The sequence below is a fragment of the Arachis hypogaea genome, chromosome 19 (genome assembly GCF_003086295.3).
Source record: "Arachis hypogaea cultivar Tifrunner chromosome 19, arahy.Tifrunner.gnm2.J5K5, whole genome shotgun sequence".
In the NCBI taxonomy this organism is placed as follows: domain Eukaryota; kingdom Viridiplantae; phylum Streptophyta; class Magnoliopsida; order Fabales; family Fabaceae; genus Arachis; species Arachis hypogaea.
Window position 1 is genome coordinate 66621180 of NC_092054.1, and position 21439 is coordinate 66642618.

General features: G+C 39.4%; 3 non-coding genes across 3 annotated transcripts; all 3 read left to right on the plus strand.

The window, feature by feature from the left end:
- Positions 1 to 3104: 3104 nt before the first annotated feature.
- On the plus strand, positions 3105 to 3208 carry LOC112781965 (small nucleolar RNA R71). The gene has a single exon (XR_003192711.1). It is a non-coding gene; the product is annotated as a small nucleolar RNA R71 (small nucleolar RNA).
- A 3744-nt stretch (positions 3209 to 6952) lies between these two features.
- Positions 6953 to 7060, plus strand: LOC112781285 (small nucleolar RNA R71). Its single transcript, XR_003192070.1, has one exon. It is a non-coding gene; the product is annotated as a small nucleolar RNA R71 (small nucleolar RNA).
- Positions 7061 to 20475: 13415 nt separating this feature from the next.
- LOC112780605 (small nucleolar RNA R71) lies at positions 20476 to 20583 on the plus strand. The gene has a single exon (XR_003191429.1). It is a non-coding gene; the product is annotated as a small nucleolar RNA R71 (small nucleolar RNA).
- Positions 20584 to 21439: the final 856 nt, after the last annotated feature.

Below are 21439 nucleotides of genomic sequence, written 5' to 3' on the forward strand. Positions count from 1 at the left end.
TTGGAAATGTGGGGAGGTTGTTTTCGGCAAGAGATAGTTTATGCTATGATGAAGAAAATGTGCATGAAGGAGATTTAGTGGTGTTGAACTCGTTCCCCAAGTGGTTCTTTATAGGGCCTTTAAGTGAAAAATGGACGGCTAGAGTGGTTTGTGAAGGGTGGCTTGATGGTAAATATATGAATTAGGGAGAAGGACGAATTGCTTTTCATTTTCTTGGAAGTATTCTGGGTGCATTAGGTTGTACATGTAGCAATCTTTTCTTGCAGAACTTCCTTTTCCCATGTGTTAGCTTCAAAGACTTGTGAACTTTCTTTTTGACCAAGCACCGTACCTCCCTTTGTCTTTTTTCTCCATTTTTGTCTTTTCTTTTGTACCTGCACAAACAAACAAGTTTGCTATCATTTTTCGGTCCATGTGAATGATGAATAGTACTTGCACATGTAAATCAATGATTGACTCCATGAGCTTATAGCCGTGACTTTTGTATGTATGCACACTTATTATTGGACACCAAACTTAGTGTTTGGTAAAGTCTCCTGATGACATGAAATCCATATTGGTTGTCCTTAATGAATGTGCATAATTCTAATAAATCATAGTCACTTTAGCTCTTTGATTCTAAACAAAGTTACTACCCTAAGTAATTGAAACCAAAGTATTAAAACATGCGAATGGTCTACTTGTCATGAATTTCGAACTCCAGAGGAACTTCTTGCTTTTCATGAACCGTGTTCAAAGAGGAACACCAAACTTAATGTTTGGTTGTGCTCTTTGCATGAGAAATTGAATGCATTTTGAATAAAGTTTGGGGTGCCCTCAGGCACACCAAACTTAGAGACAAATTGTCTTTTATATGCAATGTTTAGTGCACTCTTTCAGCAGTTGTCCTGAGGATTCAAGTTCATGCATAAGAAACCATGCTTTATTAGATGCAAAACAACACAAAAAAAGAGTAAGGATATTAAAAACATGGGTTGCCTCCCATGAAGCGCTTCTTTAACGTCACTAGCTTGACGGTTGTCCCTTGTTAGGGTGGATTGTAGTGCTTGACGTCTTCTCCTCTCACTATGCAAACGTCTCCACTTGATTCCTTCGTGACCTCTAAATGTTCCATAGAAAGAACTTTCCTGATTGTGAACACTTGAGGGAGCTGGGATGGAATGGTTTTGAGGCCAGGTGGGATTGGCAGATAATGACTTGATATCACTTTATCTCCTGGAGAAAAACCTTCAGTGGGAATTTTCTTGTTTCTCCACCCTCTTGGCAATTTCCCTATCATTCTTCCCTTTCTCTTGAGGATTTCTTCATTGACCCTTATGCCAGGAGGATCCTTCTGATCTGTTTCCATTGATTCTTGTGGCTTTAACTCTTGCAACTCCTGTTTGCCTTCCAAGGATTGTTTTAGAGTTTCAGCTGCTGGATTACTTTCCTCCAAACACAGATGGCTACTATCATCCTTAGGCTTTTCAGGTTCTGGTTCAGGCTCAGATGCAGGTTTGAAAACTTTGAAAATGAGCTGTTCATCATGTATCCTCAGAATTAGCTCTCCTTGTTCTACATCTATGAGCGCTCTAGTAGTGGCTAGAAATGGTCTTCCCAGAATGATAGGGTGTAGGTAGCTTTCCTCCATGTCCAAAATGACAAAGTCTGTGGGGAAGTAATAATCTCCCACTTTCACCAGCACATTCTCAACTACCCCTTCAGCTTGCTTCTGAGTTTTGTCAGCCAGTTGTATGATTACATCAGTGGATCTCACCTCATTCAGTTGTAGCCTCTTCATAAGAGTTAGAGGCATCACATTTATGCTAGCTCCTAGATCACAGAATCCTCTGTCAATTTTTGTTTCTCCTATGATGCAAGGAATATGAAAACTTCCTGGGTCTGTTTTCTTAGAGACTGTGTCCTTCTTGATGAGGGCACTGCATTCTTTGTTCATTGTTACCGTTTGTCCTCCCTTCAAAACTCTTTTCTTGCTCAACAATTCCTTTAAATACTTGATGTGTGTAGGCATTTGATGGAGAATCTCAAGAAAGGGAATATTGATATGGAGAGACTTAAATGTCTCTAAAAACCTTGAATAGGTTTTCCCTTTTTCACCTCCTCCTAACCTCTGAGGAAATGGTGCTTTTGGTTGGTATGTTTCCATCGTGCCTTTTTGCAGTTCCTTGGCTTGCTCAGTTTCACTTTCCTGCTTAGCTTCCTCCACATCTTCCTTCAAGATTTCTGGCTCCTGTTCTGAGGATCTGATTCCTTCTTCTTCTGAGACTTCTTTCAATATGGTGATGGCTTTGCATTCTTCCCATCTCACTCCCTTTTGTTCCCCTTTAGGATTCTTTTCTGTGTCACTAGGGAACACTGCAGTTGATTTGGGGGCCTGTTGAGATAGCTCTCCTACTTGAGACTCCATCCTCTTGAGTTTTTCACCATGGTTTCTTAAGGTAGTTCTCACATCATCCCTGAAGCTTTTCAATTCAATTATGTCCTGACCCATGTGTGCCAGCACTCCTTCTATCCTGTTTAATTGATCTTGAAATTGTTGGTTCGGGTTAGGTTGATTATTTTGGCCATGATATGGTGGTTGAGAGTAAGTGTTTTGTGTGGCTTGGTATGATCTTTGGTTGGAGTTTTGGTATGTGGACTTGTTATGTTGGTTTTGCTGGTTTCCCCACCCAAAGTTTGGGTGGTTTTTCCAGCCTGGGTTGTAAGTGTTGGAATGTGGATCATATGGTTGCCTTTGTTGATTTCCTACATAATTGGCCTCTTCCCAATCACCTCCTTCAGTGCTTTCTTCCTCTTGCTCTTGTGTGTGTATTGCAGCCACTTGTTTTGTTTCTAATTTCCTGGTGAGCTCTGCTAGTTGCTTGGCAAACACCTTGTTTTGGGCTAGAATTGTATCAACATGGTTCAGCTCCATGACTCCCTTAGTGTTGTGTCTCTCTGATGCATAGTAGTACTCATTCTCAGCCACTGTCTCAATCACTTCAATGGCTTCTTCCACAGTCTTTTTCCTGTTCAATGAACCTCCTGATGAATGGTCTACAGCCTTCCTTGATTCATAAGAGAGTCCATCATAGAAAATATGCAATTGCACCCAATCATGGAACATGTCTGGTGGGCATTTCCTTGTCAAATCCTTGAATCTCTCCCATGCCTCGTAGAGAGTTTCACCATCTTGTTGTCTAAACGTCTGAACCTCAGATCGAAGCCTATTGACCTTTTGTGGGGGGTAGAAACGTGCCAGAAACTTGCTTTCCACCTCATCCCAGGTTGTTAGGCTCCCCCTTGGGAATGATTCCAGCCACTTAGCTGCCTTGTCCCTAAGTGAAAATGGGAACAAAAGCAGTTTATATGCATCTTCCTGGACTCCATTGGACTTCACAGTGTCACAAATTCTCAGGAATTTTGTGAGATGTTGGTTTGGGTCTTCATTAGCACTTCCACCAAATGAACAATGATTCTCCACAAGTGATATTAGCTGTGGTTTGAGCTCAAAATTGTTGGCCTGAATGGGTGGTTTCTGGATGCTGCTACCACAATTCCCAGAGGTTGGGTTTATGTATGAACTAAGAACCCTCCTCTCAGGAATGGCATTGTTTCCATCAGCTCTCTCATGGTTGTGAACTTCTCTATCCATGTTGAGATCTAAAGCTTCCTCAAAATTGTCCTCAGATTCTCCTTCAGATTCCTCTTCTCCCAGTACTCTCTTCCCTCTTGCTTCCCTTCTCAGTCTATGAAGGGTCCTCTCTGGTTCGGTATATGGAGGAGTTGATGTCTCTCCTCTCCTACCTATCATACAAGAACTCAGCACAGGCAACAAACAAGTGAAATACTCTTGGTTAATGGAAGAGTATGGTTAGAGCAATTGAGGAATTAATTCAAACAGTTAGTGAGTCAGTGAGTTAGTTGCTTGAATTTAAAGGCATAAAGAAAGAAAGCATGTAACAGAGTGCAGAAATTAAATTTCAACAAGTAACTTGTACTGAATTAATCAAAACAAAAAAAAATGCTCAATCTAGTTAACTTCCAATTGGAGAATTGTCAATCGAAAACCAATCCCCGGCAACGGCGCCATAAACTTGATGCGCATAAACTTGTTATGCTACGATTTAGGAAATTGCACGATCGGCAAAATTCCTTCCGGCAAGTGCACCGGTTATCGTCAAGTAAAAACTCACAATAGAGTGAGGTCGAATCCCACAAGGATTGGTTGAGTGAGCAATTCGGATTAGAAGTGTGTTCTAGTTGAGCGGAATCAAGATTTAGATGAGAATTGCGGAATGTAAAATTGGCGGGAAACGTAAATGACAAGAAATTTAAATGGCGGAATCTTAAATTGCATGAATTAAAGAGCAGAAGCTAAATTGCTGAAATTAAAAGGGAATGGGGGTGATTGCATGAATGTAATTGCAGAATGTAAAGAGAAAGTGGAAATCAGAAATGGGGAATTCATTGGGTTATAGGAGATATTGAGATCTCCGAATCAAAACATGTTTATCTCTTCCTCAAGCAATGCGTTCATTGAATTTTGCTTGGCAATCTTATATGATTGGATCCCAATCCCTTGGCTCACCAATTCTCTCTAAAAACGAACAAATTCCCAATCCCTTGGTTTAAATGTTCATAAGAAGAGATGATGCTCGATCACTGATTATACCACACAGTTTCATGAACCACAATTTGGTAGGATTACATGTCACAATATCCATCCAAACCCCAATCCAATTCACTGTGAGAAAGCTTCTCTAGCATGAATCCTCCATTCCTTTCCCAAGGTTCCGAAGGATTCCAATTATGGGTAGTTTCTTTCCCAAGACAACTACCCAATGGAATTAGATCGAGAAGCTTTCTAACAAAATTTAAGAGAAAAGATTGAAGAAGAAGATAAACTATTATTGATTCATTGAATTACAATAGAGCTCCCTAACCCAATGAAAGGGGGTTTAGTGAGTCATAGCTCTGAATTCAATTACAAAGATATGAAAACTAGCCAAATGAAAGATTAAACGTAAAAGTTCTCCTAACTTAAATTCTATCCTATTTATACACTTTCTATATTGAGCTTCTGTTGTGTTTCTTGGGCTTTGAGGCCTCTCCCTGCTTTCCTTTTGCCTTGGGTTTATGATCCATAATCTTGATGAGGCTGTTGATCCAAATTCTGTAACATTCATTGAGCCAACTTAGTGATAATCAAATAATGACACATGACTCAATAAATTGAAATTTCAGACTCATCAATCCTTCAGGCCCAATCCCATAAACCATGATATTCAATTGGGTTTCATACCAGAGTAAGTTTAAGTTAATGTTTGTGCTCAAATACTAACTTAAACTGCAATATTTTTGGCCCAGAAACCTTTTCCAAGAGTGGCGTTTAAGTTGCAGTTTAAGCTTAAACTGCAGCTTAAACGCCAGACACTTCCAGTGATGCCTTTTGTGGTAGCACGTTTAAGCTTCAGTTTAAGGTTAAACTGAAGCTTAAACGTGAAAATGGAAGAAGGCAGCCCTGGAGGGTAACTTAGTCGAACACGTTTAAGCTTCAGTTTAAGGTTAAACTGAAGCTTAAACGTGGAGGTAGAAAAGGCAACCCTGGAGATCGAACACGTTTAAGCTTCAGTTTAAGGTTAAACTGAAGCTTAAACGTGGAAATAGAGAAAGCCATCCTGGAGGTCGAACACGTTTAAGCTCCAGTTTAAGGTTAAACTGGAGCTTAAACGTGGAAGCTGAGAAAGGTAGCCCTGGAGGTCGAACACGTTTAAGCTCCAGTTTAAGGTTAAACTGGAGCTTAAACGTGGAAGCTTAGAAAGGTAGCCCTGGAGGTGTCGAACACGTTTAAGCTCCAGTTTAAGGTTAAACTGGAGCTTAAACGTGGAAATGGAGAAAGCAACCCTGGAGGAGAAACTTGGTTGAACACGTTTAAGCTCCAGTTTAAGGTCAAACTGGAGCTTAAACGTGGAAATGGCTCCCTGGTGCTTTTCCCCTTTCTGGCGTTTAACCTCCAGTTTAAGGTTAAACTGGAGGTTAAACGTGGAACTGCCCCCCTTGGTGCCCTTCTCACTTCTGGCGTTTAACCTCCAGTTTAAGGTTAAACTGGAGGTTAAACGTGGAAGTGCTTCCTGATTGGAATTCTAATTCTGGCGTTTAACCTCCAGTTTAAGGTTAAACTGGAGGTTAAACTTCAATTCCAGCATTTCTTAGCCTTCATGATTCTGGCGTTTAAGCTCCAGTTTAGGCTTAAACTGGAACTTAAACTCCACATGTGATATTCAAGCTTCCTTTATTGATTTTGTTGCTTCCTTGCCTAGCCTCTTCTTCCCTGAAATCATCCAAACAATTGCATCAAAGTCTTGCAAAATTTCATGAGAAATCTTCCATTCATAGCATTCAAGTAATATAACTAAAAACTCATGGAATTTGCATCAAAATCATACTCTTTGGATGGTTCATTGCTTTGTTATTCATTTAACCATTCTTGGTTACTTTAAGCTCAAGAAAATGCATAAAACAACTAAAACTAACAGAAAAATGCTAGTGAAACTAGCCTAAGATGCCTTGGCATCAGTTCACCTAAGTAATTCACCTCTGCTATTGCAGGGTTTTCAGGATCATAAGCTTCTTCTTCATAAGAAGCCTCTTGAGTACTGTTGGATGCAGCTTGCACTCCATTCAGACTCTGAGAAATCATATTGACTTGCTGAGTCAATATTTTGTTCTGAGCCAATATGGCATTCAGAGTATCAACTTCAAGAACTCCCTTCTTCATAGGCGTCCCATTACTCACAGGATTCCTCTCAGAAGTGTACATAAACTGGTTATTAGCAACCATGTCAATGAGTTCTTGAGCTTCTGCAGGCGTTTTCTTTAGGTGAATGGATCCACCTGCAGAAGTATCCAATGACATCTTTGATAACTCAGATAAACCATCATAGAATATATCCAGGATGGTCCATTCTGAAAGCATGTCAGAAGGACACTTTTTGGTCAGCTGTTTGTATCTTTCCCAAGCTTCATAGAGGGATTCACCATCTTTTTGTTTGAAGGTTTGAACATCCACTCTAAGCTTGCTCAGCTTTTGAGGAGGAAAGAACTTGGCTAAGAAATTCGTAACTAGCTTATCCCAAGAGTTCAGGCTATCTTTAGGTTGAAAGTCCAACCATATTCTAGCTCTGTCTCTTACAGCAAATGGAAAAAGCATGAGCCTGTAGACTTCAGAATCTACTCCATTAGTCTTAACAGTACCACAGATCTGCAAGAATTCAGTTAAGAACTGAAAAGGATCTTCAGATGGAAGTCCATGAAACTTGCAGTTCTGCTGCATCAGAGAAACTAATTGAGGTTTCAGCTCAAAATTGTTTGCTCCAATGGTAGGAATGGAGATGCTTCTTCCATGTAAATTGGAATTAGGTGCAGTAAAGTCACCAAGCACTCTCCTTGCATTATTATTATTTTCGGCTGCCATATTCTCTTCCTGTTTGATAATTTTTGACAAGTGCTTGCTGGTTTGTTGTAATTCAGCTTCTCTTAGTTTCTTCTTCAGAGTCCTTTCAGGTTCTGGATCTGCTTCAACAAGAATATTCTTGTCCTTGCTCCTACTCATATGACAAAGAAGATGGCACAGAAAAATAATAATAATAGAGATCTTTTTTTTTTGAGTAAGGGAGAGATGTTAGTAGATGAATAAATAAATAGAAGGGGATGAGAGAGAAGGAATTTTCGAAAATAATTTTTGAAAAAGAGTTAGTGATTTTTGAAAATAGTTTTTGAAAAATGTTAGTAATTTTCGAAAATTAAGATTTAAAAATTAAAATAATTAGTTAATTAAAAAGAGATTTTTGAAAAAGAGGGAAGATATTTTCGAAAATTAGAGAGAGAGAGTTAGTTAGGTGGTTTTGAAAAAGATAAGAAACAAACAAAAAGTTAGTTAGTTAGTTGAAACAAATTTTGAAAAGATAAGAAGTTAGGAAGTTAGAAAAGATATTTTGAAATCAAATTTTTGAAAAAGATAAGATGAGAGGATATTTTTGAAAAGATATGATAAAAATTAGTTTTGAAAAAGATTTGATTTTTAAAATCACAATTAATGACTTGATTCACAAGAAATCACAAGTTATGATTCTAGAACTTAAAGTTTGAATCTTTCTTAACAAGCAAGTAACAAACTTGAAATTTTTGAATCAAAACATTAATTGTTGATGTTATTTTCGAAAATATGATGTAAAATTAAGAAAAAGATTTTTGAAAAATATTTTTTTGGAATTTTCGAAAATAACTGAGAAATTTGAAAAAGATTGGATTTTTGAAAAAGATTTTGAGAAAGATAAGATTTTCAAATTGAAAATTTGATTTGACTCATAAGAAACAACTTGATTTTAAAAATTTTTGAAAAAGTCAACTCAAATTTTCGAATTTGATGAGAGAAAAAGGGAAAGATATTTTTTTGATTTTTGAATTTTTATGATGCACGAGAAAAATTAAAAACATCATTTTCATGTTTTTCTCTTTTATTTTTGAATCAAAACAAGGAATGCATGCAAGAACACTATGAATGTCAAGATGAACACCAAGAATACTATGAAGATCATGATGAACATCAAGAACACAATTTTGAAAAAATTTTTAATGCAAAGAAAACATGCAAGACACCAAACTTAGAATTCTTTAATGGTTAGACACTAAGAATTCAAGAATGCATATGAAAAACAAGAAAAGACACAAAACATGCAAATGCAAAGACCAAACAAGAAGACTTACCAAGAACAACTTGAAGATCATGAAGAACACTATGAATGCATGAGAATTTTCGAAAAATGCAAGATGCACATGCAATTGACACCAAACTTATAACATGACTCAAGACTCAAACAAAAAACACAAAAAATATTTTTGATTTTTTTTTTATGATTTTCTAATTTTTTTTGGATTTTTTTCGAAAATTATTTGTAAAAGAAAAAATAAGGATTCCAAAATTTTTAATATGAATTCCAGGAATCTTGCCATATTAGTCTAAAGCTTCAGTCCAGGAATTAGACATGGCTCACTAGCCAGCCAAGCTTTCAAAGAAAGCTCCGATCCAAAACACTAGACATGGCCAATGGCCAGCCAAGCTTCAGCATGTAAATCAGGAACAGCAGCAGGTGGATTAGCAACAACTAGCTTGCTCTTGATAACAAATTGCAAGCCTCAGTCTAAATAAATTTAGACATGGCTTTACAGCCAGCCAGGCTTCACATGCTTCATGAGACACTAGAATTCATTCTTAAACCTTTAATTGTCCAAACTCGAACAATCCCCGGCAACGGCGCCAAAAACTTGGTGTTGTTGCCGGATCAAAATTTGGCACTGATGTTACCGGACCAAAAGCTTGCCGAAAACTCGAACAATCCCCGGCAACGGCGCCAAAAACTTGGTGCGCAGAAATTATGATTACACTTTAATTATGTAAAATTCATCGCTCTTTCTTTCCCTGGTAATGGCGCCAAAAACATGATGCCAATACCATGGTTCACAACTTCGCACAACTAACCAGCAAGTGCACTGGGTCGTCCAAGTAATACCTTACGTGAGTAAGGGTCGAATCCCACGGAGATTGTTGGTATGAAGCAAGCTATGGTCACCTTGTAAATCTCAGTCATGCGGATATCAAATGGTTATGGAGTTTTCGAAAATAATATAATAAAATAGGGATAGAAATACATATGTAAATCATTGGTGAGAATTTCAGATAAGCGAATAGAGATGCTTTCGTTCCTCTGAACCTCTGCTTTCCTGCTATCTTCATCCAATCAGTCTTACTCCTTACCATGGCTGGCTTTATGTGATACATCACCATTGTCAATGGCTACTTTCGGTCTTCTCTCGGGAAAATGATCCAAATGCCCTGTCACGGCACGGCTAATCGTCTGGAGGCATCACCCTTGTCAATGGTTTCATCTTATCCTCTCAGTGAAAATGGTCAACGCATCCTGTCACGGCACGGCTATTCATCTGTCGGTTCTCGATCATGCTGGAATAGGATTTACTATCCTTTTGCGTCTGTCACTACGTCCAGCAATCGCGAGTTTGGAGCTCATCACAGTCATTCATTCATTGAATCCTAATCGAAATACCACAGACAAGGTTTAGACCTTCCGGATTCTCTTGAATACCGCCATCATTCTAGCTTACACCACGAAGATTCTGATTAAGAGATCTAAGAGATACTCATTCAGTCGAAGGTAGAACGGAGGTGGTTGTCAGGCACGCGTTCATACGGAATGATGATGATTGTCACATTCATCACATTCAGATTGAAGTGCGAATGAATATCTTAGAAGCGAAATAAGATGAATTGAATAGAAAACAGTAGTACTTTGCATTAATCTTTGAGGAACAGCAGAGCTCTACACCTTAATCTATGGAGTGTAGAAACTCTACCGTTAAAATTACATAAGTGAAAGGTCCAGGCATGGCCGAGATGGCCAGCCCCCAAAACGTGATCACAGGATCAAAATACAATCCAGGATGTCTAATACAATAGTGAAATGTCCTATTTATAATAAACTAGCTACTAGGGTTTACAGAAGTAAGTAATTGATGCATAAATCCACTTCCGGGGCCCACTTGGTGTGTGCTTGGGCTGAGCCTTGAGTGTTGCACGTGTAGAGGTCCTTCTTGGAATTGAACGCCAGTATTTGTGCCAGTTTGGGCGTTCAACTCTGGTTTTGGATCCTTTTCTGGCGCTGGACGCCAGAATTGGGCAGAGAGCTGGCGTTGAACGCCAGTTTGCGTCATCTATTCTTGGCCAAAGAATGGACTATTATACATTTCTGGAAAGCCCTGGATGTCTACTTTCCAACGCAATTGGCAGAGCGCAATTTCGAGTTCTGTAGCTCCAGAAAATCTACTTTGAGTGCAGGGAGGTCAGAATCCAACAGCATCAGCAGTCCTTCTTCAACTTCTGAATCTGATTTTTGCTCAAGTCCCTCAATTTTAGCCAGAAAATACCTGAAATCACAGAAAAACACACAAACTCATAGTAAAGTCCAGAAATGTGAATTTAACATAAAAACTAATGAAAACATCCCTAAAAGTAACTAGATTCTACTAAAAACATACTAAAAACAATGCCAAAAAGCGTATAAATTATCCGCTCATCAATCAACTAGAAGATGGGTGTGAGAATAAGATATGGGATCCCGGATCACAACATGAAGACCAATTTTGGGAGCTCATATCTTGGGAAGAACTTCTCCCAAGCTTGATGAAGATGGTTGGAAATTCTAACAACCAATTAAAGAGCAAGCATTCTTAGAGGTTCAAGGATGAACACAAGCATAAGCCACCTTGACAAGGAGCCTCCCAAATGTCCAACTTAAGGACATAAACTAAAAGTGCTTGGTGGGAGACACCCCACCATGGTAAACTCTTTCCATTCTCTTGTAGATATAATGAATGAATGAATTGAGTTCCATTGTAGGTAGCCTCTTTACTCTTGAGTATATTTGGCCTTGCTTGCTAGGTTGTTTATACAATTTGTGCATTAAATAGGGATATTTCTTTGAATTTGAGTTTTTGCTTGGTGGTGCACGAAATTGTGATCATCAATAATGGCACCAAAGGACTTGGAGCTCTTAAACGTGAATCACACTTTGTCACAATTCCGCACAACTAACCAGCAAGTGCACTGGGTCGTCCAAGTAATACCTTACGTGAGTAAGGGTCGATCCCACGGAGACTGTCAGCTTGAAGCAAGCTATGGTCACCTTGTAAATCTCAGTCAGGCGGATTCAGATGGTGATGGAGAATTGATAATTAAATAAAACATAAAATAAAGATAGAGATACTTATGTAATTCTTTGGTTGGAATTTTAGATAAGCGTACGAAGATGCTTTGTTCCTCCTGAACCTCTGCTTTCCTATTGCCTTCTTCCCATCATTCATACTCCTTTCCATGGGAAGCTTTATGTTGGGCATCACCGTTGTCAATGGCTACTTCCCGTCCTCTCAGTGAAAATGTTCTACGCACGCTGTCACGGCACGGCTAATCATCTGTCGGTTCTCGATAATGTTGGAATAGGATCTATTGATCCTTTTGCATCTGTCACACGCCCAACAATCGCGAGTTTGAAGCTCGTCACAGTCCTCCCTTCCCAGATCCTACTCAGAATACCACAGACAAGGTTTAGACCTTTCGGATCTCAGGAATGGCCGCCAATAATTCTAGCCTATACCACGAAGGTTCTAATCTTAGATTAGAAACCCAAGAGATACACATTCAAGCTTGTTTGCATGTAGAACGGAAGTGGTTGTCAGTCACGCGTTCATAGGTGAGAATGGTGATGAGTGTCACATAATCATCACATTCATCATGTTCTTGGGTGCGAATGAATATCTTGGAGAAGAAATAGACTTGAGTTGAAGAGAAAAACAATAGTACTTTGTATTAATTCATGAAGAACAGCAGAGCTCCACACCTTAATCTATGGTGTGTAGAAACTCCACCGTTGAAAATACAAAAAGTGATAATGGTGTAAGCATGGCCGAATGGCCAGCCTCCAAGGTCTAGGGACTAAACGTCCAAAGATATGTGTCTAAGTTACAATAGTATAAGGTCCTATTTATAGAGAACTAGTAGCCTAGGGTTTACAGAAATTAGTAATTAATGCAGAAATCTGCTTCCGGGCCCACTTGGTGTGTGCTTGGGCTGAGCATTGAAGCTTCTATGTATAGAGACTTTTCTTGGAGTTAAACGCCAGCTTTTGTGCCAGTTTGGGCGTTTAACTCCAAAATTCTTGAGCTGACTTGGAACGCCTGTTTGGGCCATCAAATCTCGGGCAAAGTATGGACTATTATATTTTGCTGGAAAGTCCAGGATGTCTACTTTCCAACGCAATTGAGAGAGTGCCAATTGGGCTTCTGTAGCTCCATAAAATCTACTTCGAATGCAAGGAGGTCAGAATCCAACAGCATCTGCAGTCCTTTTTCAGCCTCTTAATTAGATTTTTTGCTCAGGTCCCTCAATTTCAGCCAGAAAATACCTGAAATCACAGAAAAACACACAAACTCATAGAAAAGTCCATAAAAGTGAATTTTATTTAAAAACTAATAAAAATATAAAAAGACTAACTAAAATATACTAAAAACATACTAAAAACAATGCCAAAAAGCATATAAATTATCCGCTCATCACAACACCAAACTTAAATTGTTGCTTGTCCCCAAGCAACTGAAAATCATATAGGATAAAAAGAATAGAATGTACAAAGAATTCCAAGAACATCTATGAAGATCAGTATTAATTAGATGAGCAGGGCTTTTAGCTTTTTGCTTCTGAACAGTTTTTGCATATCACTTTATCCCTTGAAGTTCAGAATGATTGGCATCTATAGGAACTCAGAATCCAGATAGTGTTATTGATTCTCCTGGTTAAGTATGTTGATTCTTGAACACAACTACTTTATGAGTCTTGGCCATGACCCAAAGCATTTTGTTTTCCAGTATTACCACCGGATACATAAATGCCACAAACACATAACTGGGTGAACCTTTTCAGATTGTGACTCAGCTTTGCTAGAGTCCCCAATTAGAGGTGTCCAGAGCTCTTAAGCATACTCTTTTTGCTTTTGGACCACGACTTTAACCGCTCAGTCTCAAGTTTTCACTTGACACCTTCACGCCACAAGCACATGGTTAGGGACAGCTTGGTTTAGCCACTTAGGCCAGGATTTTATTCCTGTGGGCCCTCCTATCCACTGATGCTCAAAGCCTTGGATCCTTTCTATTTTACCCTTGCCTTTTGGTTTAAAGGGGTATTGGCTTTTTTTGCTTGCTTTTCTTTTTTTTCTTTCTTTCTTTTTTCTTTTCTCTCTCTTTTTTTTTTCTGCAAGCTTTTCACTGCTTTTTCTTGCTTCAAGAATCAATTTTATGATTTTTCAGATTATCAAATAACATTTCTCCTTTTCCATCATAATTTCAAGAGCCAACAATTTTAACATTCATAAACAATCAAATTAAAAAATATGCACTATGGTGCGCGAAATTGTGATCATTAACAATGGCGCCAAAGGACTTGGGGCTCTTAAACGTGAATCACACTTTGTCACAACTCCGCACAACTAACCAGCAAATGCACTGGGTCATCCAAGTAATAAAACTTACGTGAGTAAAGGTCGATCGCATGGAGACTGTCGGCTTGAAGCAAGCTATGGTCACCTTGTAAATCTCAGTCAGGCGAATTCAGATGGTGATGGAGAATTGATAATTAAAAGATAAATAAAACATAAAATAAAGATAGAGATATTTATGTAATTCTTCGGTTAGAATTTCAGATAAGCGTATGAAGATGCTTTGTTCCTCCTGAACCTCTGCTTTCCTATTGCCTTCTTCCAATCGTTCATACACCTTTCCATGGCAAGCTTTATGTTGGGCATCACCGTTGTCAATGGCTACTTCCCGACCTCTCAGTGAAAACGTTCCAAATGCGCTGTCACCGTACAGCTAATCATCTGTCGGTTCTCGATCATGTCGGAATAGGATCCGTTGATCCTTTTGCGTCTGTCACACGCCCAACAATCGCGAGTTTGAAGCTCGTCACATCCATCCCTTCCCAGATCCTACTCAGAATACCACAGACAAGGTTTAGACATTTCGGATCTCAGGAATGGCTGCCAATAATTCTAGCCTATACCACGAAGGTTCCAATCTTAGATTAGAAACCCAAGAGATACACATTCAAGCTTGTTTGCATGTAGAACGGAAGTGGTTGTCAGTCACGCGTTCATAGGTGAGAATGGTGATGAGTGTCACATAATCATCACATTCATCATGTTCTTGGGTGTGAATAAATATCTTGGAGAAGAAATAGACTTGAGTTGAATAGAAAAACAATAGTAATTGTATTAATTCATGAAGAACAGCAGAGCTCCACACCTTAATCTATGGTGTGTAGAAACTCCACCGTTGAAAATACATAAGAGCAAGGTCTAGGCATGGCCGTGAGGCCAGCCTCCCAAAACGTGATCAAGTGTATGAAAAGTATAAGTCAAAGATTTATTTAAAATACAATAGCAAAAGGTCCTATTTATAGAAAACTAGTAGCCTAGGGTTTACAAAAGTAAGTAATTAATGCAGAAATCTTCTTCCAGGCCCACTTGGTGTGTGCTTGGGCTGAGCATTGAAGCTTTCATGTGTAGAGACTTTTCTTGGAGTTAAACGCCAGCTTTTGTGCCAGTTTGGGCGTTTAACTCCAGCTTTTGTGCCAGTTTTGGAGTTAAATGCCAGAATTCTTGAGCTGACTTGGAACGCCGGTTTGGGCTATCAAATCTCAAACAAAGTATATACTATTACATATTGCTGGAAAGCTCAGGATGTCTTCTTTCCAACGCAATTGAGAGCGCGCCAATTAGGCTTCTGTAGCTCCAGAAAATACACTTTGAGTGCAGGGAGGTCAGAATCCAACAGCATCTGCAGTCCTTTTTCAGCCTCTGAATCAGATTTTTGCTCAGGTCCCTCAATTTCAGCCAGAAAATACCTGAAATCACAGAAAAACACACAAACTTATAGTAAATTCCAGAAGAGTGATTTTTATTTAAAAACTAATAAAAATATAATAAAAACTAATTAAAATATACTAAAAACATACTAAAAATAATGCCAAAATGCGTATAAATTATCCGCTCATCACAACACCAAACTTAAATTGTTTCTTGTCCCCAAGCAACTGAAAATCAAATAGGATAAAAAGAAGAGAATATACAATGAATTCCAAAAACATCTATGAAGATCAGTATTAATTAGATGAGAGGGGCTTTTAGCTTTTTACTTCTGAACAGTTTTGACATATCACTTTATTCCTTGAAGTTCAGAATGATTGGCATCTATAGGAACTCAGAATCCAGATAGTTTTATTGATTCTCCTAGTTAAGTATGTTGATTCTTGAACACAGCTACTTTATGAGTCTTCGTCGTGGCCCTAAGCACTTTGTTTTCCAGAATTACCACCGGATACATAAGTGCCACAGACACATAACTGGGTGAACCTTTTCAGATTGTGACTCAGCTTTGCTAGAGTCCCCAATTAGAGGTGTCCAGGGTTCTTAAGCACACTCTTCTTTTTGCTTTGGACCTCGACTTTAACCGCTCAGTCTCAAGTTTTCACTTGACACCTTCACGCCACAAGCACATGGTTAGGGACAGCTTGGTTTAGCCGCTTAGGCCAGGATTTTATTCCTGTGGGCCCTCCTATCCACTGATGCTCAAAGCCTTGGATCCTTTTTATCACCCTTGCCTTTTGGTTTAAAGGGGTATTGGCTTTTTCTGCTTGCTTTTCTTTTTCTTTCTTTTTATTTTCTCTCTTTTTTTTCTGCAAGATTTGCTATTCACTTCGTTTTCTAGCTTCAAGAATCATTTTTATGATTTTTCAGATTATCAACAACATTTCTTCTTTTCCCATCATTCTTTCAAGAGCCAACAATTTTAACATTCTTTAAACAACAAATTCAAAAATATGCACTGTTCAAGCATTCATTCAGAAAAACAATAGTATTGCCACCACATCAAAATAATTAAACTGTTTTAAAAAATTTGAAATTCATGCACTTCTTTTTCTTTTTCAATTAAAAACATTTTTCATTTAAGAAAGGTGATGGATTCATTTTCATAGCTTTAAGGCATAGACACTTAGACACTAATGATCATGTAATAAAGACACAAACATAAATAAGCATAAGCATAAAAATTCGAAAAACAGGAAAATAAAGAACAAGGAAATTAAAGAACGGGTCCACCTTAGTGATGGCGGCTTGTTCTTCCTCTTGAAGATCTTATGGAGTGCTTGAGCTCCTCAATGTCTCTTCCTTGCCTTTGTTGCTCCTCTCTCATGGTTCTTTGGTCTTCCCTAATTTCATTGAGGAGGATGGAATTCTCTTGGTGCTCCACCCTTAGTTGTCCCATGTTGGAACTCAATTCTCATAGGGAGGTGTTGATTTGCTCCCAATAGTTTTGTGGAGGAAAATGCATCCCTTGAGGCATCTCACTTGAGGTGTTGATTTCCTCATGCTCTTGGTGAGGTTCTCTCACTTGCTCCATCCTTTTCTTAGTGATGGGCTTGTCCTCATCAATGAGGATGTCTTCCTCTATGTCAATTCCAGCTGAATTACAGAGGTGACAGATGAGATGAGGGAAGGCTAACCTTGCCATAGTAGAGGACTTGTCCGCCACCTTGTATAGTTCTTGGGATATGACTTCATGAACTTCTACTTCCTCTCTAATCATGATGTTATGAATCATGATAGCCCGGTCTATAGTAACTTCAGACCGGTTGCTAGTAGAAATGATTGAGCGTTGGATAAACTCTAACCATCCCCTAGCCACGGGCTTGAGGTCATGCCTTCTTAGTTGAACCGGCTTTCCTCTTGAATCACTCTTCCATTGAGCGCCCTCTTCACAGATGTCCATGAGGACTTGGTCCAACATTTGATCAAAGTTGACCCTTCTAGTGTATGGGTGTGCATCTCCTTGCATCATAGGCAAATTAAATGCCAACCTTACATTTTGCGGACTAAAGTCCAAGTATTTCCTTCGGACCATTGTTAGCCAATTCTTGGGGTCCGGGTTCACACTTTGATCATGATTCTTGGTGATCCATGCATTGGCATAGAACTCTTGAACCATTAAGATTCCGACTTTGTTGAATGGGGTTGGTGAGAACTTCCCAACCTCTTCTTCGGATCTCATGTCGGATCTCCAGATATTCGCTCTTTTTGAGCTTAAAAGGTACCTCAGGGATCACTTTCTTCTTGGCCACAACTTCATAGAAGTGGTCTTGATGCACCCTTGAGAGGAATCTCTCCATCTTCCATGACTCGAAGGTGGAAGCTTTTGCCTTCCCTTTCCTCTTTATTGAGGTTTCTCCGGCCTTTGGTGCCATTAATGGTTATGGAAAAACAAAAAAAAAGCTTTAGCTTTTACCACACCAAACTTAGAAAGTTGCTCGTCCTCGAGCAAAAGAAGAAAGAAGAGAGTAGAAGAAGAAATAAAGGAGATGGAGGGGGCTTTGTGTTTCGGCCAAGTGGGATGGGTAGTGTGTATGTTGTGTGAAAATGAAGGAGTGAATATGGGTTTATATAGGAGTGGAGAGGGGGGTATGGTTCGGCCATTATGGGTGGGTTTGGGTGGGAAAGTGGTTTGAATTTGAATGGTGAGGTAGGTGAGGTTTTATGGAGGATGGATGTGAGTGGTGAAGAGAATGATGGGATTTGATAGGTAAGGGGTTTTTGGGGGAAGAGGTATTGAGGTGATTGGTGAATGGGTGAAGAAGAGAGAGAGGTAGGGTAGGTGGGGATCCTGTGGGGTCCACAGATCCTGAGGTGTCAAGGATTTCTCATCCCTGCACCATGTGACGTGCAAAATGCCCCTTGCTGCCAATCCTGGCGTTAAACGCCAGGCTGCTGCCCATTTCTGGCGTTTAACACCAGCTTCTTGCCCATTCCTGGCGTTAAACACCAGTCTGGTGCCCATTTCTGGCGTTAAAAAGCCCAGAATGGTGCCAGACTGGGTGTTTAACGCCCATTCTGCTACCCTTACTGGCGTTTAAATGCCAGTAAGTTTCTCCTCCAGGGTGTTCTATTTTTCATTTTGTTTTTGCTTTTTCAATTGTTTTTGTGATTTCACATGATCATCAACCTACAGAAAATATAAAATAACAAAAAAAATAGAAATTTAACATAGATAATTAAAGATTGGGTTGCCTCCCAACAAGCACTTCTTTAATGTCAATAGCTTGACAATGGCTCTCATGGAGCCTCACAGATGTTCAGAGCAATGTTGGAACCTCCCAACACCAAACTTAGAGTTTGTGTGTGGGGGTTCAACACCAAACTTAAAGTTTGGTTGTGGCCTCCCAACACCAAACTTAGAGTTTGAATGTGGGGGCTCTGTTTGACTCTGTATTGAGAGAAGCTCTTCATGCTTCCTCTCCATGGTGACAGAGGGATATCCTTGAGTTTTAAACACAAGGGAGTCTTCATTCACTTGAATGATCATTTCTCCTCTATCAACATCAATCACAACTTTTGCTGTGGCTAGGAAGGGTCTACCAAGGATGATGGATTCATCCATACACTTCTCAGTTTCTAAGATTATGAAATCAGCAGGGATGTAATGGTCTTTAACCTTTACCAAGACATCCTCTACAAGTCCATAAGCCTGTTTCTTTGAATTGTCTACCATCTCCAGTGAGATTCTTGCAGCTTGTACCTCAATGATCCCTAGCTTCTCCATTACAGAGAGAGGCATAAGGTTTATACTTGATCCCAGGTCACACAGAGCCTTCTCAAAGTTCATGGTGCCTATGGTACAAGGGATTGAGAATTTTCCAGGGTCTTATCTCTTTTGAGGTAATCTCTGCCTAGTCAAGTCATCCAGTTCTTTGGTGAGCAAGGGGGGTTCATCCTCCCAAGTCTCATTACCAAACAACCTGGCATTTAGCTTCATGATTGCTCCAAGGTACTTAGCAACTTGCTCTTCAGTAACATCTTCATCCTCTTCAGAGGAAGAATACTCATCAGAGCTCATGAATGGCAAAAGTAAATTTAATAGAATCTCTATGGTTTCAGTCTGAGCCTTAGATTCCCATGGTTCCTTATTAGGGAACTCCATGGAGGTCAGTGGACGTCCATTGAGGTCTTCCTCAGTGGAGATCACTGCCTCTTCCTCCTCTCCAGGTTCGGCCGTGTGGGTCGTGTTTATGGCCTTGCACTCTCTCTTTGGATTCTCTTCTGTATTGCTTGGGAGAGTACTAGGAGGGAGTTTAGTGATTTTCTTACTCAGCTGACCCACTTGTGCCTCCAAATTTCTAATGGAGGATCTTGTTTTAGTCATGAAACTTTGAGTGGTTTTGATTAGATCAGAGACAATGGTTGCTAAATCAGAGTGGCTCTGTTTAGAATTCTCTGTTTGTTGCTGAGAAGATGATGGAAAAGGCTTGCTATTGCTAAACCTGTTTCTTCCACCATTGTTGTTGTTGAAACCTTGTTAAGGTCTCTGTTGATCCTTCCATGAGAGATTTGGATGATTTCTCCACGAGGGATTATAGGTGTTTCCATAGGGTTCTCCCATGTAATTCACCTCCTCTATTGCTGGGTTCTCAGGATCATAAGCTTCTTCTTCAGAGGAAGCTTCCTTAGTACTGCCTGTTGCTGCTTGCATTTCAGACAGATTCTGAGAAATCATATTAACTTGTTGGGTCAATATTTTATTCTGAGCCAATATGGCATTCAGAGTATCAATCTCAAGAACTCCTTTCTTCTGATTTGTCCCATTATTCACAGGACTCCTTTCAGAAGTGTACGTGAATTGGTTATTTGCAACCATTTCAATGAGTTCCTGAGCTTCTGCAGGCGTCTTCTTCAGATGAAGAGATCCTCCAGCAGAGCTATCCAATGACGTCTTGGATAGTTCAGACAGACCATCATAGAAAATTCCTATGATGCTCCATTCAGAAAGCATGTCAGAAGGACATCTTCTGATTAACTGCTTGTATCTTTCCCAAGCTTCATAGAGGGATTCACCTTCCTTCTGTCTGAAGGTTTGGACTTCCACTCTAAGCTTGCTCAATTTTTGAGGTGGGAAGAACTTTGCCAAGAAAGCATTGACTAGCTTTTCCCAAGAGTTCAGGCTTTCTTTAGATTGTGAATCCAACCATGTCCTAGCTCTGTCTCTTACAGCAAAAGGAAAAAGCATAAGTCTGTAGACTTCAGGGTCAACCCCATTGGTCTTCACAGTGTCACAGATTTACAAAAATTCAGCTAAGAACTGATGAGGATCTTCTAATGGAAGTCATGAAACTTGCAATTCTGTTGCATTAGAGAAACTAGTTGAGGCTTAAGCTCAAAGTTGTTTGCTCCAATGGCAGGGATTGAGATGCTTCTCACATAGAAGTCGGGAGTAGGTGCAGTAAAGTCACCAAGCACCTTCCTTGCATTGTTGGCATTGTCGTTTTTCGGCTGCCATGGTTTCTTCTTCCTTGAAAAGCTCTGTTAGGCCCTCTAAAGAGAGATGTTCTTTAGCTTCTCTTAGCTTTCTCTTCAAGGTCCTTTCAGGTTCAGGATCAGCTTGAACAAGTATGCCTTTATCTTTGTTCCTGCTCATATGAAAGAGAAGAGAACAAGAAAGTAGGGAATCCTCTATGTCACAGTATAGAGATTCCTTGAGGTGTCAGAGGAAAAGAAGAATAGAAGGAGGAGGTAGATGGAAGAGAATTCGAGCATATAAAGAAGGAGGGAGTTCGAATTGTACCTTGAGGAGGAGTGTTAGTCCTTTAAATAGAAGGATGTGAGAAGAGGAGAAGAATTTTTGAAAATTAATTAAAAAATTTTTGAAATAATTAAAAGAAATTTGAAAAAAATTGATTGAGATTTTTGAAAATTAAGATTAGGAAAGAAATTAAGTGATTTTTTAAAAAGAT